General features: G+C 37.9%; 1 protein-coding gene across 1 annotated transcript in view; it reads right to left on the reverse strand.

Moving 5' to 3' along the window:
- ChAT (Choline acetyltransferase) overlaps nucleotides 1–27,661 on the reverse strand; it is a 104,863-nt gene that overhangs the window by 28,191 nt on the left and 49,011 nt on the right. The window contains exon 2 of the mRNA XM_022069869.2: nucleotides 21,405–21,499. The gene's annotated coding sequence lies outside the window, so the exon portion shown is untranslated. The remainder of the gene's footprint in view (nucleotides 1–21,404; nucleotides 21,500–27,661) is intronic.

Genomic DNA, 27,661 nt, shown 5'->3' on the forward strand with positions numbered 1-27,661 from the left:
AAAATTATTTTCTCAAGTTTCCAGATATTCATTACGATCTGTCTACATCTTTCAACGACATCACATCAGTTTCTAGCTATACTAATTTCAGTGTTAATATTAAAAATTAAAAATTCAATTAAGTTCTTTTTTATTTTCTGTGTTTTAAGACAACAAAATAAGTTTAGTAATATGCAGTTTAGCTGACCAGAGCTAAAGTGGTATAAGTCAACAAATGTGTAGAAAGAAGTAGGTGTATACTTACAATTTATTCTCTAATCAATTAAACCATTTTTTCTGGGGCTAATAATATATTATAGAAAGCACGCTAAATTTCTCTATGTTATTTATTCGGTATTAACGAGAAACCTAATTTTATGTTAGGTTTTAAGAATTTGATTTGTACCAACTTAGCTCTGAGGAGTTCAGTTGTCTAAAAACTTGAGAATGATTGTCACATTAATTTCCACAATGAGTAATAAATGTGATAAAATTATCCACGCTGACATTTTTAGCAGAAACACATTATTTTGTAATTCCATGAAAGGCCAGAACTTAAAATTCAGTTTCTGAGATGATGAAAATGATGAACTCAAAGTATAAAGAGATTTTAAACCAAATATTTTTATCAAAACCATCAACCGGTATAAATGTACAGAGATGAAACGCCGGTTTTGAAGGGATATCTAGAATGCAGCATAAAGAGTGCTAATTGGAATCTGACTGAAGTTAGATATGAAGATCGATTGCAGGCCGACACGTGGCAGAAGTTGTTGAGTAGCCCAGAACCTGGCCGAGTGGGTGTGGTGTGTGGTTACTGCAGCCAGGGAGCGTGGTACATCCGGAAAAGCTCCACCACTTGCCACGCGAGTGTGCAATTTACGAAGGTAGAAAGAAAAATCAATGTTTTCGGGGGTGCTGTGAGCCCTGGCAATTCGATTTATCACGCATTTTTCTCTTGTCACGCAGCACAAGAGCGAAATGGGGACGAACGTGCAGGGAAGTGGTTTCTTTCTTGAAATCAATTTTGATCTCCTCGTGGTCTATTCAGTAGATGGTCAGAGCAACAGGATGACCCAAAAAATGTTTCACTCTATTACGATATTAAAAACTATATAACAAAAATAAGACATTAAATATTTATTTATACAGTACTATTTTCTAGTACGCCACCTCCTTATTCACACAAATCGACTTTAATATTATACCAGTAGATTCAACTGTTTATTAACTAGACTTTATATTTTGTTCTATGCATTCCGGCTTTCATGGGCTATCTTTAGGGGTTCCTTTCATATGGCTAATATGAAAAATAACTAAATATAGAATATAAAAGTCGTGTGTGATTGTTTGGTATAGAAGTCCAGCTTATTTTAGTTTACGTCACGTGAAAACAATCCATACATTTGCCATATTGTGATCTTTCGTGCGGACTCCCTGTCTTCATTGACATCTTGTATTATTATTCTGGGTAAACTTGTGTTCAAATCCGATACCCTCGTTTACACTCGATCTCTCTTACATTACGAACTGTCGTAAGAATAATGAGAATAAACAAAAAAGAATTGAAATAAAAGAGGAAATTAATAAGAAAATGGTCTTGAAATAAAATGGGAATCGAGGCTGTAATTAATGACATGAATGAGACAGCGGAATGACAAGGTAATTTTATTTTAGAACAGCTGAATGGGAATTAATAAATATTCTCATCCGTGGCGAAAGAGGAATGCTTTAACAACTGAAGTACGCTTTGAATTCTGCTGCAGCTTTTGTGCTTTTGTACCTGCTTTATTTAAAGTGGCTGTTTATTAATATCTAAATGATTGATTGTACGAAGGGTAGCTTCAGCGCTTCAGACTTTTAATTCGAGAGCACATCGGGATGAAAACTAATGAAATGTTATGAAAACGTATAAGTACTGAAACACTTACAGGGTTTCTACAGTAATAAAACCACATTGTTTTCCTGTGATGTTTGAGAACTCATTTATAGTTCGTGGATTTTAATATCTGGCTGTTCCCATCCATGTAAGTTCTCAGAGACGCGGTAAATTTCCAATTTAAAATCGGAGGGAAAGACGTGAACGTGATGGAAAAAACGTAGCAACACACAGCCATGATAACAGCGCGATAAAAATATGAATGTTGCCGTTTCGTATATTTGATTATGAGCAATAGTAGGCCTTTGGACAGGAGGGAAAACATCAGCAAAGGTCACTTGCCCCAAACGACGCGTTGAGTGGTTATAATTTCTAATTTGTGTTCCGGGTTTCAAATCTCGACTAGAAACAAGCTTTCCTAGCTGAAATATTTCATGATATTTCTCAGTCCCTTGAGATAAATGCTGGGATAATACTGATATGTTAAATATTCCCTTATCGCCACATTCAGCATTCTTTTCATAAATAATCTTCACAATAATTTTATCTTTAAAATTATAAATTTTAATATTAAATGCTAAAACACTGTTAACCAGTTAAAATTTCTTATTATATATTTTTTTAAAAATACTTGCGAGTCTAAGTGAAACGCTTATTACAAGCGATGTGTTCGTAAATAGTTACCGACAGTCAAGATTCAGTGATCTTAACTCCTGCATTATATTCGTCAGACCCCGACTTCGATGCCTCTTATTCTGCTACTTTTTCGATGTTTTTCTTAACATGCATTCGCCATGAACTTCGCATCTGCGGATTTTACTAAATTGTTGGATAACCAAAACTTGACTCGGCTCATCCTCGAAAACCGAAGTCAGACACTGATTACAATTGTTCATAATTAATCGCAATTGAATTTAAATTATGTCGCGCGGACGTCATGTTGTTATGTATTTTCGACGTGGGGGACTTTTAGTATAAATGATCGCTTCAGTGACATATGATCACAACTGTACTCTGTGTTCACTGCTTTTAATTGGAGTGACAGGTCGTGTTTCTTATCCACGTGTCCTCAACCTATGTAAGCAACCGCTTTGTGATTCAGTTAGATTTTAATTGGAATTGAAAATGTTTCACATAAACGGGTTCAGAACTGTGTTTATTGGGGCGAGAGAAATAGGGAGAAGATTTGTCATGCGTGTAGAGGGATGAAGGTAAGGGACTTTTGGGGCATATTATAAAGGACAGGATACCCTCCTTTACTTCAATACCAACTTTATCTATTAAAATATAACTAATTATATGATCGAGTGTCTAGCAACCGAGTCATTGCGATGTTATAGTTACATTTATTTGAATATCACACCAGCATTTGATGTAGAAAATATTAGAGATATTTTTGGTTTTAATTTATTATTTGTTATGTTCAAATTTTTGTACAAATTTCTTTGATTATAAAAACATCAATCGATCGACTTTAAACGTTACGTACAAATCGATTTACAGATGACAAAAGCAACCTGAAAGCGTAATATTATTTTATTTATACAGAAAATTTGGGAAATACATGTAAGATGATGTTAATAGTGAATATGTAAGTTAACATTTACCAGAATTTTTAAAGTATTTGAATAATAATCCTGTAAATCTCGATGACAAAATCTTTACAGAGCAGCACGTTAGATATTTAATATCGTTTTAAATATATTCCCAATTATTATGACATGACTTGTCCGTTACCATGAAAAAAGGCACGCATTTTACATTTTGTCTTCATAATATCGGTAATTGTTATAAATAATTAAAACTGAGAACATTTTATGTATTACGTTACGTTGACAGACAGACACACACACAGAGGACTTCTTGTGCATAGAACGCTCACAAACCAAAGTAAGCTCGTATTTTAACACTCTGTCTCGCGTATCGATTAGTCTTGGGGTTCGAATCACTTTAAAAAATATCGCAACATAATTCAACTCTTTTTCTGATTTCTAATCTGTGTTCAACAATCTAGATAAAACGTTTTATGATTAAATCTGCTCTTAGTGTATATTTCTGATCACAGATGGCTGTAGCATATGAATTTAGCTTTTAAACATGAGAAATTTGTTCTGTTAAGCGAGTAGGTGATGCCGTTTATAACAATTTTGAAATAAAATTACTTAGTTAAATATTGCAAGGGACTACATACGCACAGACGTCTTTTTACCACAAGGGTTGCTTTTCGCGTTTGATAGGATACGATGCTAAAATATTATAAGAATTATTTTTCGGAAATTAAGAACTTTTCCTCCTTCCTGAAAAATAAAATTTATTGATTCGAGGTATATGTAACGAGTTTCAAGTGCTGGTTCTGGTGTAAAAGGAGGGAAATTAAAAAAAATATAAAGAAAAAATGGCTGATACTTAAAATCCTTTACATCGTATTATCTGTAATTTAATAAAATCACCTCAGCTTAAATTTATATGTAAATTTTATAATGAAATTTATATATTTTTAAACCAGTAAACCCGATTTGTGAGAACTTTAAAAAAAAATCTTTTCTTTTCGTGAAAATCAGGACTTCCCGTGGCACTGATTATATAATGTCTGTCGGTTGGATGAGAGTAAGTTATGAATCGGAAAATATACGGAGAGTGCGTTCTTGGTCTATTTTAAGATTGTATACAATAATTTTATAGGAGGGATTGAGACAATGAACGACGCCATTTAAGACGGAGACAGCCGGTCCTCGGACCGAGCTTCAAACCCGAGAGCTTCCGAATGCATTGCAGGAATGTTCAGCAATGAGGTGTTCTCATCAAAAGTTTCGGAACACTTGGAATTGTCGTTGTCACCAGGAAACTGTACGTCTTATTGACATTTAATACTACGAGGGTCGATGGCGGTGACAAATTCTTTCGTCGCGACTGTCCGTGTTAAGAGGGTTGTGTGCGCGGGGGTTGGTTTCGAGGGTTGCCATGTGTACCCATATATGCTATCCATTTATCACGCCTTTCATCCCTTCTTGTCCCCACCCTCATTCCCCACTTTATTGTTAGGATGAGAAAACACCTGTTCTCATACAAAGACGTTCTCATGCGTTTTGGTCATGACGTACAGCCTACGTCACGTTAACCTGAAGCAGACGCGACGTTTCGGACTGTAATTTCAAATATTTCTCTTGTAGCTCCTGTACTTGACCTTTAGCTGGTTTAAGGTCAGGGACGTAGCTTTTATGTTAACCGCGTTAGCCAAGCAAACACTTTGAAAAGAAGATCTCTCTTTCATTAGTGTTTCAATGGTAGTTCATACGCTAGAATGTACCAAAACCTGTTACATAAAATGCGTCGTTAGTTAGGGACAACTTACGCTCGCCGTGAGGGAATATGTTGAACCACTGTCATCATGTTTTGGAAAATCGTGATCATTAATATGTCATAGATGCAATTTGGAATTAGACTGATAATGACCAGAAATTATTTACTCGACTTTCAGTATACAATACCAGATGAATTTTAAAATTGTTCGTTAGATTCAGTGATGAGCCTTGTAGACGGACAGATAGACACAATTTTCAATTTATGTACTCTTTTCAAAGAAAATATAATAAAAGTTTGCACAGAATATTAATTATGATTCAAGTACAAATACTGAACTTACGCCGAGGATTTTTACGTCTGTGGAGGGAAAGTGTTTTCTATCAAATCTGAATGAACGCATCAGCTTCAAGGAAATTTCACATTTATATTATCCCGAATCTCAAGGTAACGCCTGTGCCTTTGAGGGAGGGTTCTTTGCCATTTTCTTCCTTGGCATTTAAGGCTTTGACTGGGTGAGATTGCCAAAGTTGCAGACCTACGTGGAAGCCAATTTGTATCTTCCCTTTATCCCTCATACCCCCAAAAGCTTCCAATCTTCCCTTGTTCCCAGTTTCTAATCAAATGGTCTTCGATTTTCCTTTACCCAGCACACCACAGTACAAATAGCCCAGAAGCTTGGGCGTCACATTTATCAACTCACGTGACATTCTCTTCTAAGGCTAAGGGCTTAGTGATATTCATTATTTTCTCAGGAAACATGAGATATTTGTGATGGCTTTCTCAGCAGATCCAAAGGAGTTTTCTCATCGTGATACATTCTGCGTCTGCCTGAAAATTCAAGTTCATTTAATTGAAACTAGAAATTACAAAGAAATAATCCGAAATAAATGTCAACTCACTGCCCTAACAAAAAAGTTCTGATCGACTATTCAACAGCTAGATTGAGTTGGACCCGACCTCGTCAAGACTGCTCTGCTTTTGAAAACGTAATCTCGTTAAATAAATTCGACGGCGAGTGTGAAGGTAAGGCTCCTTCAACAGTATTTCTGTGGCAGCGGTTATAATGTTACAACATAAAACCCAGAATACAGAGACAGCGAAGCATTACCATGCGATAGCACCGGTTTTAAGAACACATCATAAATATTATCACATAAGATCCAAAATTCTTTAAAAACAGCAAATGATCACCAATTGAGTCTGCGTATTATGTAGATAAGATTTAGATCAATCAGTGTTAATTCCGAATTTAAAATTCGTAAACCGCGATTTTTTGCTCGGGAAAATACGCTTATGGTTTAAGCACAAAGCAAGTTACTTAGCGGATTTTATTTTGATAGACATTTTAAAAAGGTTGTGGCGTCCTTGATAAGATATGAATCAGTAAATCTGAAAAGGTAACACTGAGCCATTACTAACTTCATCCAGCTTTTATTTCAGTGTTCTGCTTTGCTTAATAACAATCCACCGTCATATTTACTCCTTCTGATACGATTTGTGCTACCGACCCAACCCATCACCCTTTAATCCCGGTAGCGTCTCTTACAAAAACGTAGAAATCCTGAGAAATGAGTCCATTCGGTTAGTGGAGTTAATGCCGAAGCCAGGACCCCGTTGTTAAGAATCTTCTGTGTCCCTCTTGTGTTAATGACTAAGCGATCAGCAGGGAAGAAAAGTTCTAAGAAGGAACGATGTAGGAAGGGAGTGAGGACAAGGGGAGACAAGCGTATTGAATGAACGTACGTGTACAAGGAGGAGGCTGGACAAATTAATTTGTTCCGTCATTGGTACTCCGTTGTCTGTAACCTTAATTGCAGACAGTGTACTCGCTTACAGCAGAACATGAGTTTGGGAACAGTGCTGGTAGTGGCATGGTCTGTGCATGTGTTCTGTGTTACTTACACAAATTACGTGTAAGGGATTCGTGTCTGTCCGCTCGTTTCACCTCGAGAATTATTCGAACGGGTTTTGATTGCATTTGTAATTAACGTATTCACTGAAATTTGGTGATAAGATTCAATCTTTGTTCTTTTAGGTCTTATAACATCGTTATTGTACGTGAAGCCCAAATCCAACTTCTTGTTTTCTCTAAAGGACTTAACAATGAACTGGTACTACACTAAGAGGGAGACGTGGTTGTCTTCTGGGCTGTATCGCCGTGTAGTATGGTAGTGGTTTACCGGCGTTTCAGAGTTCAATACTGCTTCCATCGCCCTGATGATGGATGCAGCAAAGACCTCTGAAACGTTGGTAAACTTCTATCTGACTACATGACGCTACAACTCAGGCAGTATCTGTATGCTCGCCGTCGTGAGAACATTAAATCTTACTATATATTTTATCTATGACATTTCCGTGAAGAACTTTTTCAAAATAAACTTCTTGATTGTTAAATTTGTGGTTAGACGTCTGATCTCTCAGTCCTTTACGTCTGTTCCAAGTAGCGCCTGTGACGTCCCCTACAGCGTAATTGGTCAAACACGGGTGTCGGAGAAGTTGCCGCATCAGCACGGCGAAGTTATAAATCAGTAAGTTTCGTTCCCTATGAAGAGCGTGTTTCAGGATTTAGGCTTTGCTAATTGACAATGCACGACCATAAATAATGGAATTGTTTGCAGAGTTTAGTTACAAAGTATATGTAAAGGTCAGAAAATGTAAAGTTAGCGTAACGTGTTTTCCACGTTCGCTGTGTTATTGCCTATAGATTTTAATTTTATGTTTGAAATATTTTGACTCTCTCTTATAAATAGCTCAAAATATGGGGTGGGGAAGAACTTAAAAGGACTTAAAAAGTTTTACTAAAACCCGTAAAAATGCTCTCGAGTGTACATTTAATTTATGTTGAAAATTTCAGCTTAATTTAAATTTAGGAGAAATTACTGACATTTTTATTTTGCTGGTTTCCTCATCAGTAAGAAGGACTTAAATTAGTACATATTACGCTTGACTTACGCCCTTATTATTCGTATTTTATTTATTATTGATGAACATTACCATAGTAACGACGTTTACGAGATTGATATGAAACGTAATCCTCATTAACGTCAGTTCTGCTATAGAAAGAATCACGTCTTTAATCATCATCTCTCTTCCGCCCACTGAAAGGTTTCAGTACTCTGTTGAAGGCACGGAGAAAATTATATAACCTCTTAGACTTCTCTATAATTAAGGTAAATTAGCCTTGGTTTAATAACACAGTTTGAAAACAACGCCATTGTTCTACTGACTACGTTGTGTGGTGGTATAAGAACTACAGGATATGTTTATTGTTAGGTCATGCGATATTTACAGAACGAAGCATTAGCAAGTTTACAGTTTAATAGCAGATAAGTGAGGAGCGAAACATCTAATTAATTGTCTCATTTTTTTAAAATTCCACGCTTCTTGATTAAATTTGGCACGGTTTATGTGGTTTATAAGCTACATAAAACATATTCTTGATAAACAAAAATCCAGCTTTCTGACATGAAATTTCACCCTGAGAAGAAAGCAACAAGATGGCAAAAATGGAAATAAAATAAGATAAACTTAATTTACGGATGTTCTAATATCATATTCGCATTAATAAAGTCTGTTTGTATGCGATTAAATTTAAAATAATCTCCCACCCAAATGCTGGCCTGCCATTTCGTAACACAGCGTGGACTCTTAGGTAGATGATAAAGTTTTGGAGGAACATACTGCCTCCATCATCGGCTTTGATACTGATAGTTGAAAGAAATATATATATTATGCACTTAGGGTAAAGACGCCGGGGCGTGAAGTTGACCACTCACATTTATCTAGCTCCGAGGTTAAGGATGCACGGGAGTATACATCCGCTTTCCCACGTGTATATCCACGGGGCGATACTTAATTAAGCACAGAGACGACTTTACCTTGCTGTGTTTTCTATTTCCTCTCTTCACGTTGTGTTGCAACATACAAATTGGAAATAAAGTGGGGTGAATGTCCTTCGTTTGTACCGGCTAGAAACAGCAGCTCAATACATTTATAAGGTAGTATATTTGCGTCATATTGTGAATTAGGTTAATATTTTCCGTCAAATCACAATTTTAATAAGATAATAAAATATTTAAAATATCATTTCACGTTCCGCATCGAATGATCGATTTACAAATTGGAACGTCTTTTACGACATGTTTCGGTTATATTTAACCGTCCTCAGGTATAAATTAGATTGGTAAATTTAAAACTCGAATTACAATCATTTACAATGTTATGCAGTTTATTGAAATGTTCTTATCAGATTACTCTTATATATTAGAACGAAGGTATTGTTTTTTGTTATTTACTTCCATCATTTTGTTTTCTATATTACTCCATATTTATTAATGTTTTATTTAAATCATTGCTTTACAGACTAATATTAAACATCAGATGAACCACGCTATATATATAAAAACAATATCTTCGTTCTAATATATAAGAGTAATCTGATAAGAACATTTCAATAAACTGCATAACATTGTAAATGATTGTAATTCGAGTTTTAAATTTACCAATCTAATTTATACCTGAGGACGGTTAAATATAACCGAAACATGTCGTAAGAGACGTTCCAATTTGTAAATCGATCATTCGATGCGGAACGTGAAATGATATTTTAAATATTTTATATTTTATTATCTTATTAAAATTGTGATTTGACGGAAAATATTAAAATATCAATACATTTAACAAAGTTGTCTGATAGTTCTGGCAGAAATCTGAGTTGGAGTTGCTCTAAGGCCACGTAAAGTTGCAACTTCGTAGACAGTTTTATATAAATTCCGAATTGTACAAGTCTGTTCAGGAAACTAAAATTTAAATTTGTCATCGCGTCAAGTAATTTATTAAGTATTTCCTGTTGTTGATCATTTTTCTTCCGAACAAACCCTTTGCCCTTGCCCTACTTCCCTCATTCAATCTCGACCCTCGTAACTTGAAACGTACCGAAGGAAGAAAAGTCCGACTCCCCCATCTTCCCCCAACCTTGTGTATTCATTCGCCGTGAGTGAGTTTGAAAACCGGAATTGACGTAACGAACCGAGCCAGAGTTTCGCCTTCCGCCTTGTTGCAGTACAAGAGCCGATGCTGCCAACCGAACGTGGAAAATGATGCGATCTTCAGACTACCGGTGGACACCGCCTTTCCCCAGCCTTACTGGGTCACTGACCAGACTCCCGAAGTGTACTGTCGTTGCACTGCGTCTTAAAATGCATTACACTTAATTAACTAATCCATGTCTCTGGTGACAATTACGATATTTTATCTTTGTCCACTTGTTTAACATCGTTTCGCTTTTATTTATCTTCCTACATGCAACATGTGCCCAGTTCTTCTCGTACGGGTATTCCAAGCGAATATTTTATATTTGGGGATCACCACGGCTAGTGCAATAAGCATCTTTTGTCATTGCAATAATTTACGTGAAATGAACAACGAACTGTGAACAAATCTTGAATTTGTGTCAGAAAATTTATTATTATTAGTGTTCTGTCTGACGACAGGTCCATATGAACAGGATCCTTCCATCCTTTTCTCGGACTGGGACCTGTTCATATACGTTCTTGGCAGATGATCCAGAAGTGGTTTGCCATTGCCTTCTTCTGTGTGTGAATGGAGTAATTGTTGGGATGCCACGGAGAAACCGGGGAAGCCCCCGGAGGAAAACTCCGTGTTGCCTAGACCACGGCCTTGCCCAACACAAGTTATAAATCTGAGCACCACCGGGAATTGAACTCGGGACCCCAGGATTACAAGGCTAGTGTTCTGACCGCTAGACCAAAATGTAAAAGATCTTTGAGAAAAAGAATCTTCCTTCTGTAGTTCACATCTTGACCTGTGTAATTGCTGTTCACGGTTCTAAGATCGGAAAACAATTGAGCGTTATATAAAGAGCTTCCTGTCTTTAATGACGCACTCGGATGATAGCAGACATGTGGGATATTGATTGACAACTGTGAGTCCCCTCCCGACCCCTCTCTGGAGTGCACTTGAATCGGGCAGCAGCGCTATTGAAGAGGACGCTAGTCCATCTCTTGACTTTTAACTCAGCTCCAGTAGCGTCCCGAGGGAACATGAAAGGAAAAGCAAGGAAGTTACAAGGGTGATCCCAAATGAATGGAAAGGGGGAGGGGAGGGAGCGAGTACAAAAAATGAAAATTGAAATGAAAAGTTTTTTTAACCAGAGAAGTGGAAGGCTTGACATTGCTTTTTCGTTTATTAGATGTGTCACATCTTTGAATCTAAGTTTTTGATTAGAATGGTTATGAAATTGCGCTAAGCTCAGAGAGAAACTAATGTAGTGTGGATAATACATGACCTTAGTGCCACACACATAAATAATAACTACGTATATACTTACTCAAAGTACGTCATGTTCTTAATGGAACCCGAAGGCTTATTTCCGTGAAAGCAAGAACTCTATTCTGGACCAGATTAATTTAATCTAACCTTATAACCTCATTACCATCAAATGCATTTAATATTATTCTCGCATCTACTCTTAGGTCTTCCTAGCGGTCTCTTTCCTTTAGTCTTCTCAACTATATTTTGTACGCATTTATCATCTCCCCCATAAGAAATCTCAGTCAGGGCAACCAGTCTTTGGGCCGAGATTTGAACACAGGACCTCCCGAATATAAAGCACGAGTACTAACACTCAGCAGCAAATTTCAATGGTTTTCGTCAGTCCCTCCAATCAAATTCTGGGTTAGTGTCTTGAATTAGTCCAGGACTAATTCCTTCCTTGTCCTTTTAAATATATTGTTCATTATTTATCATAACATTCGTGGTATATAATTGGAGTTAACGACAGTATCGTTAGATGAACCATAAATAAATATCTTCCCCATGACCGCTACATGTCCTACCTATCTCATCCTCCTTAATCTGATCTTCGGTTTTTGCGACACTGCACGACGCAGCATCCCGGAAGACACTCGTAGTCAGATTTCTGTTCGTTCATCGCCTGATAATCCGAAACTCCTCACTGCGTTGTCACTGTTATGACGTACCTCATGCGTCGGTTTGCCTCACCTACTGGTGTTCTGTTTCTGATTCCAGTATTTTTTACTCCGTCTGAGATTAATTTTCCTCTGTCATTTCGCGTTCCTGTCAGATCTCCTACACAGTTTCTCCATTTGCATAATTTAATATCACATGGGAATAGGAATAAAAAGCCTTCAGCACTACGACATATAAACTTCTGTTTTGTCAGTCACTTAATCCTTAAGGTTCTGACGGCGCTGAGTAATCTTCTGCTTTGCTGCTACGTATATTCCGGCAAAAGTTTACCAACATTCCAGACGTACTTGCTGTCTCTATCGTCAGGGTTACGAACTATTCTTTAATGTTCAATATAATATTAAAGAAGGAATAAATTCATCGCCCTGATGATGGAGGCAGTAAATTCCTCTGAAACGTCAGTATATTTGCACCAGACTATACGGCGCAATATTCCAGAAGACAAGTCATTTTCATACACGCCACCCTCAGAACCTGAAAGCTCGCCAGATTTTGAAATATCTGTTACTTTTTAATAATTTTATTCATGCAAATTCTTAGAACCGAAAGTTGATATGTTTCTGCGTAAAATCTGTTTGTTGCAGTGAAGCTGAGGGTGTAGAATGTTCCCCTTTAATTAACGCGTTTTTACGACGTGAAGATTTTAGTTGAACTCAGCGCTGCTTGCTAGTTTTATGACGCTCTACAAACCAGCCCTTTCGGGGATTATCATTTATAAAGTCCGAGAAGGTTAGGTCTTTGAAAACACTTGAGTTGGATTTTTACCTCGTTCGAATCTTAGCATTGAAACTTTCAGTGTTTGCTTATGTTCTTTTATTTTCTATATTTACAGCTGGCAAATTCCGAGCTTATGGGGGCGGACGTAACACGAGGCAGGTGAAAATTTAAGAATCATCATAGTTTTTTTCTATTTATCAAATGCATATATTATTACAGTGATCACGTCAAGGAATTAGAAACTTAGAAACTTATTGTTACATTTTTTCCTGAGACCTGGTTATAATGTGCAATATCTTAAAATGTAGTTCGGAATAATTAAAATGAATTTCGCATTTGTAGCGTCACTGCTGTTGCAGGACTCGATAGAATGAAACAAAATAATTCGATTTTATCCATTCCCGTCTGTGTTCGACGTAACGAGACGGGTACGATGTGACCATTCTGTACGTCCGCCTTCTCTCTCTCTCTCTCTCATTGGACTGGCGTGTTCTGCGAGAGGCTTTCGGCAGTACGCCTAGCTTGTCCGCTGTTTTTCCACCAACAATACACCAGCAGCACGACTTCGAGACTTGAATGCTAAGCTTCTTAGAACTTGCAGCCTGTTATTTATTGTAGATTGACTCGCTCTAAAGACGCCGATAAATGAATGCGGCGTTAAGTTCCGACAGTCCTAGAAAGCGACTTGATCTGTCAGTAGCCTCTTAGCCTCCACAGTGACACCACTTAATATTTCTACGTATTTTATCAACTCTTTCTGCTTGTCCTGTCTTTGTTTAAAATGAGTGAGCCATTTTCTCAAACTGTCGTTGCCACAGTAATGCCGTGTGTATTTGCAGGTACATATCAGTGTTTCGGCGAAACATACTGCCTCTATCTTCAGGCTCAATTATAAGTTGTCAGGAAACGCTTGAACGAACGTGGCTAGAATTGAACTTAAAGAACTGCGTTCACCCTAAGACCTGCCAAGCACTACGTCACAGAAGGTTCTGACTAAGAACTAGGGCTATGATGTATTGCTTGGTTAGGGCTACTATATTCCTCATGGGGCAGTGGTCCACCGTGAATTTACTTGAAGTCACCCGGGGTCAAACCCGGTCCTCTGCGTCAGCGCGTAGCCGCTTTAGCTACGGCACGGCCTAAGGAATTGGACTGTAAACTACGAAAATGTTGTTTGTTACAATTAGCAAGCTTGTGCTACTGTTAAAACAGGTGTAATCTCAGTAGCATCGAATCACACTCACTTAAATGTAAAGCGGTTAGTCGCCGGCTTCTGACAGCGCAGGCCCGGGTCAGCGCCCAGGTCAGTCCACGTGGGACAGGACTTCGCCCTTGAGACCTTCGCCTTTCCTTTACAAATCTACGTATGTGCTGTGTTTTTACTGGTTAATTTAAGAACATGTTGTCACTGAAAACAAAATCGAATTTTTGATCCATGATGAATCATGGATTTTGAAACACATGACTGGTTACGAGCTGGGGGACCTGGCCTCGATTCCCGACAGGGAAAGATTTCTTTCTCTACTGAAACGTCCCAACTGGGGATAAAGCGGTCGGGGCATGAAGCTAGCCACTCACCTCTACTTAGCCGAGATTAAAAATACTCCGCCCCGACATGTCTGCATGGCGTGGTGCTTAGTTAAGTACCGGGGATAACTTTATTTGACACGTTAAAGTAGTGGTAACTCACAAGACCCAACTACGTTGCCTATTGTCCTACTGACACATTTCCAATTAAATGTTAATTCTTTAAAATAGACCACGATCCTTTTCTCCCTAAATCTTAGACTCTGCGTCGTCGTATATAGAAAATAGATGGCTGAAGATATTACGTCGATGTGTGCCTGGAATGGCTGAGAAAAATCACGATTCGAACCCGGGACCCCCTGTTTTGTGAATCAGGAGTGCCCTACACTGCGCATTACAAAGTGTAGGTTTTGTGGGGATGTATGGTTGGAGTGATGGTTAGGTCTGTTTGCTGTAATTGTTACGTGTTGTCGTGAGAGAGAGAGAGAGAGAGAGAGAGAGCAGCTTCTGTCTGCCTCTGTCGGAGGGCTTGCCCCGCAGAGTCGTTCCAGGTATTGATCCAGTTCAGAAGTGATGCAGGTAGCTCATGTTTCTTCATCCTGCTGCCAAGGCACGGCTCAGCCACGGCTAACAAAATTGTTCTGCTCCCTTTGCTGTAAATTCGCCGAGACTCACCCGCGGTTCGCCCTCTTCAACGTCTGATTAGCAAAATAATTTTTGATATGAATATTGTTTCTATCGATTTTCTGAGGTACACGACGTTTCGGGAGCTCTGCTCTCGTCTTAACACGACTTTCTTTGTAAAAACAACTCCCAAAACGTCGGTACGTATTAAATATATGTTGTGTATCATCCAAATTAGAATTACAAAAGTGTATAGGTGTGGTCAAATAACTATTTTCCTTTTCAAGGTAAAAATTCCTTAAAGATTTTGCTGGATTGTTGACTAGTCATATTGATGTATAATTTGGAGTAGCAGAACATTGAATATATTTTATTACATGAACACGAAAGAATTTATTTTTATATTTTGAGATGACTGTATCTTTCGTACTAGAAGCCATTTCTAATAAATTTAATTTCAGGATGCTGAGTCTACAATTATTTACCGATGTGGTCCTCCAGTTAAGCCTGAATTGTGCCATATCATTCTCGCGTCTGACAGAAAAAGCACTTTGTATAACAATGGGAGAGATATAACTATGACGTCACTTCCGTGAAGGGTGAGTTCTTCATGCTCCGAGGACGTGTTACTATTTAATTGCCAGGGCTGCCACAACGCTCCTACAGGCATCCTATTTATGTAACGGGAAGGGTACAGCGTTCATTCTCCCCTGTATAGAATAATGGCATTATACCGCACGGAAACAATAGGAAGAGCTTTTTGCATTGTTGAGACATGTCTTATCCTGCTTCTTTCTTTTACCGACCTTTAAACCTCCCCTCTTTATGGGGCACACAGAGGTTAGGGGCATTGTTACATAACAAGTCGGGTATCATTTAACTTGGTATTTTATAATAGACATACACAACTATGTCAGATTTAAAGATGTGGATAGTGTTTTTTTTCGAAATGTTGGTAATCACGTACAAATTTAAAATGCGTTAAAACCCAAATTATCATTACTGAAAACATCTTTATTGTTTCTACACTCAAAGGAAAAGAGGAGACGTCAAATTGTAATATAATTTAAAAAACAACAAAATTAAACGTAACAAAATTATTTGGTTCATAATAATAAAATAACTATTTCTGTAGAGAAAAGTCCTTCTTCAACAGCCGTCGCTTGGTTAATCAAGAAATTCACTGCCTTTTATGGAACCCGAAGTTCTATTGTCGTCTTCACATGAGTCACCCATTGAACCCTGTCTTAATCCAGCTTAATCCAGTTCACAAATTCACACATTACTTATTTAACCCTTCAATGAATATCGGTAATAACGTTGCGTTTTATATTTATGAGCTTACTATGGTTCTCAGTGTAAAACTGATAATTTTTTCCTTAGACAGCTTTAACCAGGTGATCTTTACAACAGAGAAGAATTGTGTTTTCTTTGAGGTACAGACTGAATTCTTAAATGTTATTTAGGCGAACTCAAGTTTAAAAGTGTTAATGTTTATTTTATTGGATAATTTATAAAATACAAGATTGTCAGAAAAGTGATCATAAGCCATGTTGTTGAGCTCTTATCACCGCGAATGTTCGAAATTGTTCCCTGCGTGGACTGGAGTTGTTGAGTGTCTGTTTATACCATCCATCTGTGCTGTTTCTCCTCAACGGAACTGAGAACTGTTGCTTTCAGTAACTTACTGGATTTAATGAAGTTTACGCCTCACGGCTTTCTCTCTGATTCTTTAACAAGGTGTGGGAAGAATTCCTTTTGCCAGTTCAATATATTCTCGTAAAACATTTTGCTGTAACCTAAAACATCGCCAGATTTGGATTTATAGTGTGATTCTAAAATTCTCTAGTATCATCATGGAAATATTTTATTTTGGGCATTGCCTGAACAGAAGATAAGGCTTTACCAAATTTCAGTTATTGTAGTCTTTATACACAAATTTTGAAAATAAATTAAATTCACGTAGATGAGTATGTAAAGAACATTAAAAATAGGTATCCATGTTAACGATTACCTGTTCGTCTTGAAAGATCCGATATCAGACATATCAATTAAGAATGTAAAAGCTTTCGAATTATTAAGGGGACCGGGGCATGTAGCACGCATGAAAAAGACCTGAAGTCTATAAAAATTTGAGACGGAAAAGTGAAGGAAAGATGGCACTTAGCAAACCTAAGCATGGATGAGAGATAATATTAAAATGGATCTTAAGAAATATGATGTGAGGATGTGGATCAGGTTGATTGATCTCTTGATATCTATCTTCCATTAGAATTGTTTGTCAAGCTGTCAGCTACTCCAGGCAGACTTTGCTCAATGTAGTCAGTTTAGTTTAAACAAGGATTAAGCTCTTAAGTAGCAGAATATGAGCTTACTGTTAACTTCTATAACTCCTTATGCACATAAGTGGACACGTTAGTAAAACATGATTATACACGTGTACAGTGTACACTTAACAAGTGTGTTCTAAGTAGTTGCAACACTAAACTGGCGTAAAATGAGTTAATTTTGGGATGATCCACGGAAGTAGCTCTTCATGTCTGGTGTTGATATTAATTAAGATTATCAAGAAGTCAAAAGTATGTACTAAATAATCAACAAGAAGGCTTCAATTTTCGCTGTTAAATCACGTACTAGAATAAAATTAAATACATTTGTTTATTACACGTTTCAAATTTGTATTGTATTAGAGCAATAAATTAATGGAATGAAAACACAAGAAGTTAACGTGGACTAAAGTCAAAGAACTCACTTTTTTCTTTTTTGTTTAATTTGTTATTCTTGAAACAGCTGTTTTTGTATAATTGATCTATTGTGATAAAATTACATCAAGAGATTCTTGTGCTGTTTTATTAGGTAGTCGTCAAAAGTGTCTGATCTGAATGAAAATTGAAATAACTTGTCAATTTTTCATAAAATTCTCTATTATCAAAGTTAATCGAAATAGGTTTTGTCAGACCTCGAGTTATCTCATACGTACCCGCTTCAAGTTGACTGGGCATGGAATGTTTGCTGTTGGAATCTAGACGTAACTAACCCCCGAAGGCCCTTCGCCGTGTTGTTATTCAGGGAGAGAGAGAGAGAGAGATGACAGAGCTCTCTCGCTCCTCTTCCCTTTATGCTACTCATTTATTATAACATACACGCGCCATATTTCAAGCACATGCTGAGTCCCCAGTTTCCCCTACTGGTACTTACCGGTCCCTTTTGTTATGCTTTCTTCTCACGAAGTATACAAAATGTACGCAAAATGGGGAGGTCATGTCTCTTCGTCCACGTCTTAGGCTAAATTTACAAATGCTTGCGGGATTTATAAAATACCAGTATAAGTAAAAGTAAGGTGACGTCAGTCAGATTGCCTGTTTCGCCTTCATTTTGGTCAGGTTTTGTTACTGCGTTCTTGTTTTCAGTTATAGTGAGTCCCGTGTACATTCTTTGACCCCTGGATGGATTTCGGTGAAATTTTGGTTCTGGACGTGAACGCTAACATGTAGGGAGACTTTAATTGTCATTTGTTTTTATCCAATATAAAATAAGTTACTTTTAAGTAGACTAAAAGTTGTTTATTTTATTAAAAAATTTCCGATCGTTCAGAAGTTGGCCGCTTATCACGCGATATAGATTTTATCAAAGTCTGTTATTTTTGTTGAAAAAAGTTTCCGATGTGTTGAATATTTAATGGAACACCAGGAACAACGACGCAGTTACGATGACCTTGAATTCAATTTCTGTTGACTATTAAACAAAGACACGCTAGTGTAATGGCAGTTGCGTTTGTGTGACACTGAGGAAAAGAGTGGTCAGTTTTGGAAAAAAGATGTACGCCTACAAAAATAATATCCCGATAAAAATCATCAAAATATTGCCAAAAAATTTTCCCTTTCAAGGAGAAAGCCTATAATTTGGCGCTGTCTTGATGATATTTGTGAGACAATAAGTAATCAGTCTGAATTAACAACCACCCCCGATGTAACGCCAATTTACGTTGGGGAAACCGCGTGGCGTTCTATCGGGGTTCGATTGTAATTTATTTTACATTTTTACAGTACATAAATTATTTAGAGTCATGTATAAGCATGGCTGTAAATTATAAATTTAAAAGGAATTATAATATCCTAGCATCTGCACGTATGGTCTTTCGCAACTTCATGTCTTTTCTTAAGGATAACCAACTTCTGTGCGAGAATTTAATCTAGAACATTCGAAACAACGGAGTTATGGGCTGTAAACTTTTGTGCTTGTTTGTAAGTCCGTCTGTTGTCGCTGTAACTGAAATAGAATATTATTATTGGAGTGGTTAATAAAAGGAATTCTGTGAAACTCGGTAGAATGAATTGAACCCAATTGAAGCCCGCCACGTGTTGATTATTAAAACCTCCCAGTCTTCTGCTATCTGTACAGAAATTATGATCGTAATAACAAACACTCAGGGCAAAAACAATTCTAGCTGCGTGCAGTGCAGATTTTTAATTTTTTTATGGGATTAAAACTTGGAGTGTCACGTTGAGGGAATATCAGAGCTTGAGTGTATTTGAGAAACAGGATTGTGAGGAGAATATTTGGACGTAAGAGGGACGAATTGACAGACTGGAGAAAATTACACAATAGGGAACTTCTTAATTTAAACACTTCACCAAATATTATCAGGATGATCTGAGAGGATAAGATGGAAAATTCTTGCAACACTTTGGTTGGAAAACCTAAAACGAAGAGACTATTTCTAAGACTATGAGTATCTGGAAGATAGTAACAAAAGTAATCTTATAGATATGGGAGGGGGGGGGGGGCAGAAACTGGATTTATCTTGCTCAGAACAATGACCAGGGGCTGATGTGGTAATGACTTTTTTGGGTTCCTTGAAAGGTTAGATATTTCATGGCGTGCTGAGCGACTGTTAGCGTCTAAATAATGACTTTTTTCCATCTGGTTGGTTGGTTAGGTTAGGTTAGTTAGATTTTGAAGAAATTTCAAGTTTTGTCAAGGAAAATGATAATATTAAAGTGAATCTTAGCAAAATAGTGTCTGAGGTTTGGGTTGTGTTCATCCGGTGGTCCTCCGAATAGCTTTTATGAATATGGTATCGAACCAAGAGGACAAAGTGACCTGATTTAGTGACTGGGCCCCTCACAATCGCGTGTCTTGTTATCAAACTGTACCCGCCCCCCGCTGCTTGCAATATTCCGACATATAACACGTTTTAAGCGTCCTTTTGCGTTTCGAATTGCGGGATGTGATGAATATAAATATAACGGGGGAATAGGATAAAGAGGGAGCTAGATACATAAGAGGGAAGTAGCTTTAGTGACGGAGAAGTATACTGAATTGCTTAGTGGGGGTGAGATCTGGGTGGGAGGTGAAAAGGGGTTGAGCTGAAAGGAATAACTCCATGGGAGGTCCTCTGTAATTACATTTTAGTTTTTAATGAGGATGGAAGAAAGAGAGGAACACACGTAGGGGGGGGGGGAGATGTTGATTGTGCTCTGCGGTCTCCTGGCAACGCCGTTCCAGAATTATCTTATCTCGGTCGTACGACTTCTCGACCTACAGATGTAAACAGCGATTTTAGATAGATCGCGGGCGGGTTTATTGCCGAAGTGTGTAGCAGATTTTATGATTGCTCTGTTCTTCATTATTGTATGTGTTGATCAGGCCAGAATAAGAACCACTCTGAACGCAAGATTATCCCTTCACCTGATTTAACAGTTGGTAACTTTGTATTTTTTACATGGTGCGTACGTATTCATAGCTTTTTTTGATTTTCAAATAAACAACGATTATTTCCTTAAACAGCAGTGTTTTCGCTGAGGTAAGAACCGCTTTCTTGATATTATTTAGATGGCCTTCGTACACTTAGGCAGGTCAGTGTGTAATTTATTTCTTACCATAACAGGTCTTTCTATAAGAGAAAATCCTCGGTGTTTATTTATGCTCGAAGTATCAAATTGCCAGCAACAAAGTCTATCGTAGGACACGATCCAAAGACAGTTCCGTCAGTTTCTACCCTCAGAATTATTACCAACTTAATGTTTTCTCCCATTTAATTTTCAGTCTTCAATTTGGCCTCTTTACTAAAATGTTGTGTGCATTTCTTCTGTCCCCTTCCGAAATAAACCCATTGTGTTCGCTTGGAATTCACTGCTGATTAGTAAGAAGTATCTCCTTAATGTATTTTTCTCTTATTACATAATTAATATATTTCTAGCCTATTTATTGTTCGTAATTATCAATTTCAGATAATATTATTAACTTTCTATGCACTGTGGGGTAACAAGTTCTACAATTTCTTGTTGTTAGACGTGAATGCATTAATAATGTTGAATCCATTCGTTACTCGTTTAAATCGGTTCAGACATTTATCACTTACCTGACCGTCGGAACCAATCAGATCGTCTTCGGCCGTAGGCAGCTCCACCGTTCCAAACAGTCGCCGTGGCAGGGCGAAAAGTGCTTCTCGCCATCCTGTACAGAATAATCTGTCGTCAAAACAATCGTGCACACTGGCGCATATGGTCTGGGTTTTGCCAAATGCGCGAACCAGGTTGGCAACAATCTTACAGACACAAATACGCCAAATTTCAAGAGCACCGTTCTATTAAAGACCGGTACGTCTGAGTCCTTTTTTCAAAATAATGTTATCCTGGCTTACTTTAAGATACTGTCACAACATATACTTGAAGGAACTAAGGAAAAACACGATAAACGTCTGCCAGGAATGCCACTGTCTGGGAAGAGAGTTAAACCTGTTACCTCCCGAGAATGAAGCAGGAGTGCCAACCAGTAACCGCAAAGTTCGGACCTCGGAAACTTTCTAGACATCATGTCGGATCACCAAATCGTTGTCAGGAACTTATAGAATTGTGCTGTGTAGTATCGTTTGTTAAATCGTTGTGACAAGGATAACGCGGTGTTCAGAGAGACTTGTTACAGGCTGGGTGATCGATTTACACTTCCGCGTACGTCTTACGGCCGACTCACCGACTCTGCAGGTTACGTCTTTGTCTAATTGGAATTGTGGGGATAAAGCGTCTGGAGTCTGCATTTGGCTGGTCACGCACCTTAACAGTGAATTTACACCTTATCATACGATTGGCAAATACTGACTGACCACAAAATTTTACTAAAAGTTTGCTATCATAATGAATGTTAAACAAACTTCAAGTGCGATAATTCTAATCGTGCCTTCGGTAACTAAATAATACTTGAAAAATATTGATTCTTTTTCTGGGTAACGCCAAAGGGGAAGAAATTTGTTACAGATGAAGATTGAAAATTCAGAATGCTTTTTTTATCCTCTGTACACAGAAAGGCTAAAACACTGTTTGTTTTAATGGATAGTTAATATGACAAACTTATCTCTTATGATGGTCTGCATATTTGTTTCAGTATCGTAATACAATCTAGCCTTAATCAATCTCATCAGCTGACATCTGATGCCTTTCGGTACAGACTTAATAAATAGACGTTAGTTGGACGGAAAATTTACAGATGTTATTCCATAAGTAATTTCTTGATACTCCCTATTTCTGACTCCTTATTTTTTGTAATATCATCCTGAGGGAATTTTAATTTCCGAGGTGGTGACGACGTTATTAGCCACGCCCATATCGATCATAATTATCCTATCTTGCGTATTTGGAAGTTTGTGTGTACAAACTTTATAAATAAAGTGAGACCAGTTCGGATCAGCTTCTGTGCCATAGTAAATAGATTTGATTCACGCCTAATATTATCATGGCCAAAATTGTTTACTGCTCGGTTCGCAGTGTTTCATGCGTGGTTATGTAACAGATGACGATGAAGACCTCAGTCAAGTACCTGTGAATCTTCTGTACATTTCTAATAGACTACACGGCGCAACAACCCAGAAGCCAATCATTTTTACTTCAATCCTAGTTGGAGTTCTGGTATGTGTAAATGATTACCCCCACGTTAATTACTCGTCGTATTTTCATTATTAATACTCATATATTTGACGTTACATTTTCTTGAAGCCTTGCACAATTCAGTACGGGTATACTGAAACGCTCTTAAAGCAGATAGGGTATATGACACATTGCCCCAAGCATGGAACACGCGTTGCAGAGCCTGGATATCGTTTTGTCCTGTGCTTCACTTGAGATTGTAATCATAAACCGATAAAAGGTAATATAATTCACTTGTTAGTCTGGATAAGAGGATAATAGTCCAACTACTCACTTGTATCTAATATAAAGGTTAGGTGTGCTACTGTACCAGTGTTTCGAAAAATTTATTTACCCGTGGCAAACTCTAATTTGTCAGACATGACTGTACACCACAGAATTTCTCCTCACGGAAACAGAATACAAAACTATAAGTTTTACATGAACATAAATACGCATCTGCATGTAAATCTTTGCTCTATAATTGTACACATTTATGAAAACAAAACATAACACGCTGAAGAATCCTGTCGATGATGATGAACTAATGTATATGATAAAAAAAATTAAAAAAATACGACTATAAGTTATTTAAAGCCATCTTCTTGGAGGTACTGAGAAAAAGGCGAAGTTGTTTTAAGACAGCAATTCACTCGGAAAGGATTCGAACCGGGTAACATACGTCACAAACACATTACAACTGCACTGACCTGCCGCGTGGCTTTGGTGCTAATGGAGTTAAAACGTACATTTGTGATGTCACACAATCAGTTCGTTAGTCATTTTTCACGTCCAGTTTAATGAGCGCATTGATTTAAGCAAATTGGACTTGACTAATAGCGTTATGTAAAATATGATACGGTGTACGAGACGGCAGTGTGCGGATAACGAAATATGGAAAACTCGTGCGAAAACAAGCGAGCGAATTTGTGCGCCAACGACAGAGCGTCAGGTATCTGTGTTAGAGAGGAATGTTATTGAAACATCTGCCGAAACATCGGATATCTGAGTGAGTGGTTCTGCTGTTCACTATGTCCTTCGATGAAAATGCAAGACTATTAGGCTAGATTTTAGGTTCTAACGTCGCCAGATGTGAAAATGACTATCTCCCGGGACGTTGCGTCGTGGTAGACTGATAGAAATTAACCGACGTTTCAGAGATGAATACTGCTTCCATCGTGGTCCCCTAATGATGAAAGCAGAGATCACATTCGAAATACTGGTAATTTTTAGGCATTTCACCCCAGGAGACTAATCACCTTCACGAATAAGATCTTTGAAACAAGACATTGTTTCTCATTTTTGTTACTGGGTTCGGTTGCCAACAGACACAGCAGCTTTTTAATGTTCCTGGGTTTGATGTTGTGGTCTAGAATGCATGGGTAAAAAGTAAAAGTAAAGTTTGTGCCACTATACGCCATGTAGGCGCTTGTGGGGGGAGTGGAGGTATAGCTCCTCTCTTCCTTGACCTCGACACTAGATGGGGGTGAGTGGTCAGCATCACGCCCCGGTCGGCTTTACCCCCGGGAAAGGACCCCGGTACCCATTGTAGAGGAGGCTGGGTGGGCCCCAGAGCCGGTCTGGACGCAGAGGCTGGAGGAAAAATCCTCTGCCCCCGTCGGGGATCGAACCCCGGTCGTCCAGCCCGTAGCTAGTCACTATACTGACTGAGCTATCCCGGCTCATAGAATGCATAGGTATTCACTTCTATAACGTAGTATACCTTCATAGTGGGATGGCTAGGTAAAGTGGAAGCCTTCTTATACCCACAATTATGTCTGTAGTGTAAAATGGAAGGTGAATGGTTATTAACTGGGATCATGAGAAGGGAGACTGTCGTAAGAAACCTCTCCGTCTATGTCTGGACGAAGTGAGAGAAATTAAAACAAATTTTAACAGACGTGTAGGCCTACAGTCGAATCTTAAACCTTCCGTTTACGAATCAGAAGTGCGAGAAACTTCAATATTTATTCCACAGAACCTGGAACTAATAAATTATTATCGAATTAACTGCGTTGAGCAGAGTAGTTGATGAGCTAATAGTCATTCGGATAGCCGGGAAATTTCCCATGTTTGATGGAATCCTAAAGTTCATTACCGTGTTCACAAGAGCTCATAATATACATTCCCACTAAAGGAAATGAGTACAAAAGTATTCAACCCAAAATGACAAGCGACACTTGAACCCTGAGCCTGGCAGTCAGTAACACTGACCCCTGCGAGGAGTCACAATTGAAAAGCTAACCTGAACTCCCTAAGGCAAACTGTTAGCTTGATCAAAGAAGGTAAGATGAGCTGAGCTTTGTGCTGCGTGGCGTGTCACAGGTGGTGTGTTTCAAGCATTACTCTTTGCCACGTTGCGTTTAAACTGACGTGTAATTGGCTCCATATATCAAGTTTCACAAAGGGTTACGCTGGAACAGAGCTTTCTGCTCTTCACGGACTGACGGAAAGCGAAATTTGTGATGGGAGTCGCTGGACGAGCTACGGCCGTCACAGGTCAGAGCCATCAAAGCCTTTTAGCCGTCCTTTCCGCTACACGTCATGCGAATAAAAATCTTGTACAGAAATAATTAATATACATTTTTTACGTTTATATATTTTTGGCTACGAAACAAACCGTCAGATTAATCAGATATGTTATTTAAACTGATAAATATAGGCTAAACCAAATATGTCTATAAAATATAACTTTTTAATCATATGAGTTTTCTTTGCAGAAGACCACATTTTTTCTAAAAACCTACCCTCTTCCTTCCCTATTGCCAGTTACGGTATTAGCGGTATTAATCTTAGACCTGTACTCGGAAGGTAGCCGGTTCGAACACCAACCAGAAAACTGACCGAGTGATATTTCAAGTTCTAACGGCTGTAGATGATAGAAATTTACCGACGTTTCATCTCTTAAAACGGAGCAATAGCCTATAAGACAGCAATCTTCAACCCAACTGATTTTTTTCATAATTTTACTCATCATACCCAGTCGAATTTTTTAATTTATATTCAGATAGACGATTCCATGAACCATCAACATTTTCAGAGCGTTGAGACCACATCCGAAAATTTGTTCAGTGTGAGCCATTTCTAAAAAAGTAGCATTTGAAGTTCTCACTGCGGTGTGTAAAAATATGGCTGCCTTGTGCTTTGTAGCGCCGAACAAATGGGAAGTATAAATATAAATGAGAGGATAATATTACCACTGATTTACGTGAAACAGAATATAATGCTGCAGATTGAATTCGTCTGGCTCAAGATAGGGAAAGTAGGCGTGTTTTTATTAAAACGACAATAAATTCGAAGATTTTGTGAACGTTTTGTAAAACGTGGAGAATTTCTTCATTTCTGAGTGGCTATTGGTTTGGGCGAGATTGTGTATCGTGTAATAAACTAATGGTTAATGAAATACGTTCAGATTTGTGTTACAATTTGTACCTGAGGTAAGAGTCAACCATAGAAATCTAGGTACGTGGTAGCTACAGTGATAAATGATGGATGAAGTAAAAGTTCGAATTGAAAGACATCCATTAAGGGAAAGATACGGATGGGGAGTGATAGAGCAATTAATAAAGCGGTGTCACTTAACAACAATTAAAATCATTCCCCACAGGGTTTAAGTAGATTATATGGAACATCCATTAGTTAAGGGTCGTGCTTACATGAAAGCGAACAAACATAATAACAAGACTGAGGACTCAGCTGGGAAACGACTCTCGACTGCTCTCTCGAAACAGCGCGGATCGATTTTACCGACTCACATGCAGAGAGAACAGAATCAAACATCTGATTGGAGTAATCCGCTCGCGGAAACAGCGCTTCTTCAACTTTTAAAGACTTTTCTTAAATATTTTCTGGTGTTTCTTTTATCTGCAGAAAGGTTTTACTCTGTCAAAATAAGCATATAAGGAAAATTATGGGTACTTTTTATATTTTTAACTTGGGTGTTAGATAGCGCTGTTTAGAATTGGTAATGATCAGGAAAAGTTTCTGAAAGAAAAGTTACAAAATGTATTAAATTTTTATAGATTTTAATGAAGCTTGTATTTCGTAATGAGTAACAGAATTTTCTTTATGTTAATCCTAGCTAATCCCATTACGTAGCTTTATTTTTAAAGTTTGATAATTGCTTATCTGATCTAGAAATTTATTGTTTCTTTATGAAACCGTGTTTCCAACAGACCACCATTGGACCCCATCTTCAGCCATTTGAACCTAGTACACACCTTCATACTAATTTTGTCTAAGATACTTTTAATATTATCATCTCATCTGCGTCCAGAGTGGTTTATTTCCTTCAGACTGAAAGGCTGAAATTTTGGATGCATTTATTCTCTCCTGACGCGTACTACGTGTTCCGCTTATCTAGTTTTTCTCCTCATGTCCGTCTTTGTGCAGTCGTGTTCTTTCTCTTAATCAGGCCTACATAGTCCCACTGCACTGAGAATTGCGTTCGGAGTTAAATCTAAAGATAGGTACAAATCTGTTGGGGAGACCCTAGAAACGTAAAGTATAAACAACATTTTGAGCGTTCTATTCAAGACGATAACTAATCTTATTAAGGTTATTAATTGGTTCGAGGCATCCGTCAGCCAGGGTTATTATTCTTTCTGAAATGGATTTCTTTAAGAAAACAAAGTTAGACTGAGAAACATGAACGTAGAGAAACTTAGAAAACTCCGAATTAACCCCTCAAGTAGGACACACATTTTGTAAAGTGTTAAAT

Source organism: Zootermopsis nevadensis, unplaced genomic scaffold (genome assembly GCF_977971745.1).
Source record: "Zootermopsis nevadensis isolate Lab colony 2312 unplaced genomic scaffold, Znev_1.0 Znev_ptg000012l, whole genome shotgun sequence".
Taxonomy (NCBI): domain Eukaryota; kingdom Metazoa; phylum Arthropoda; class Insecta; order Blattodea; family Termopsidae; genus Zootermopsis; species Zootermopsis nevadensis.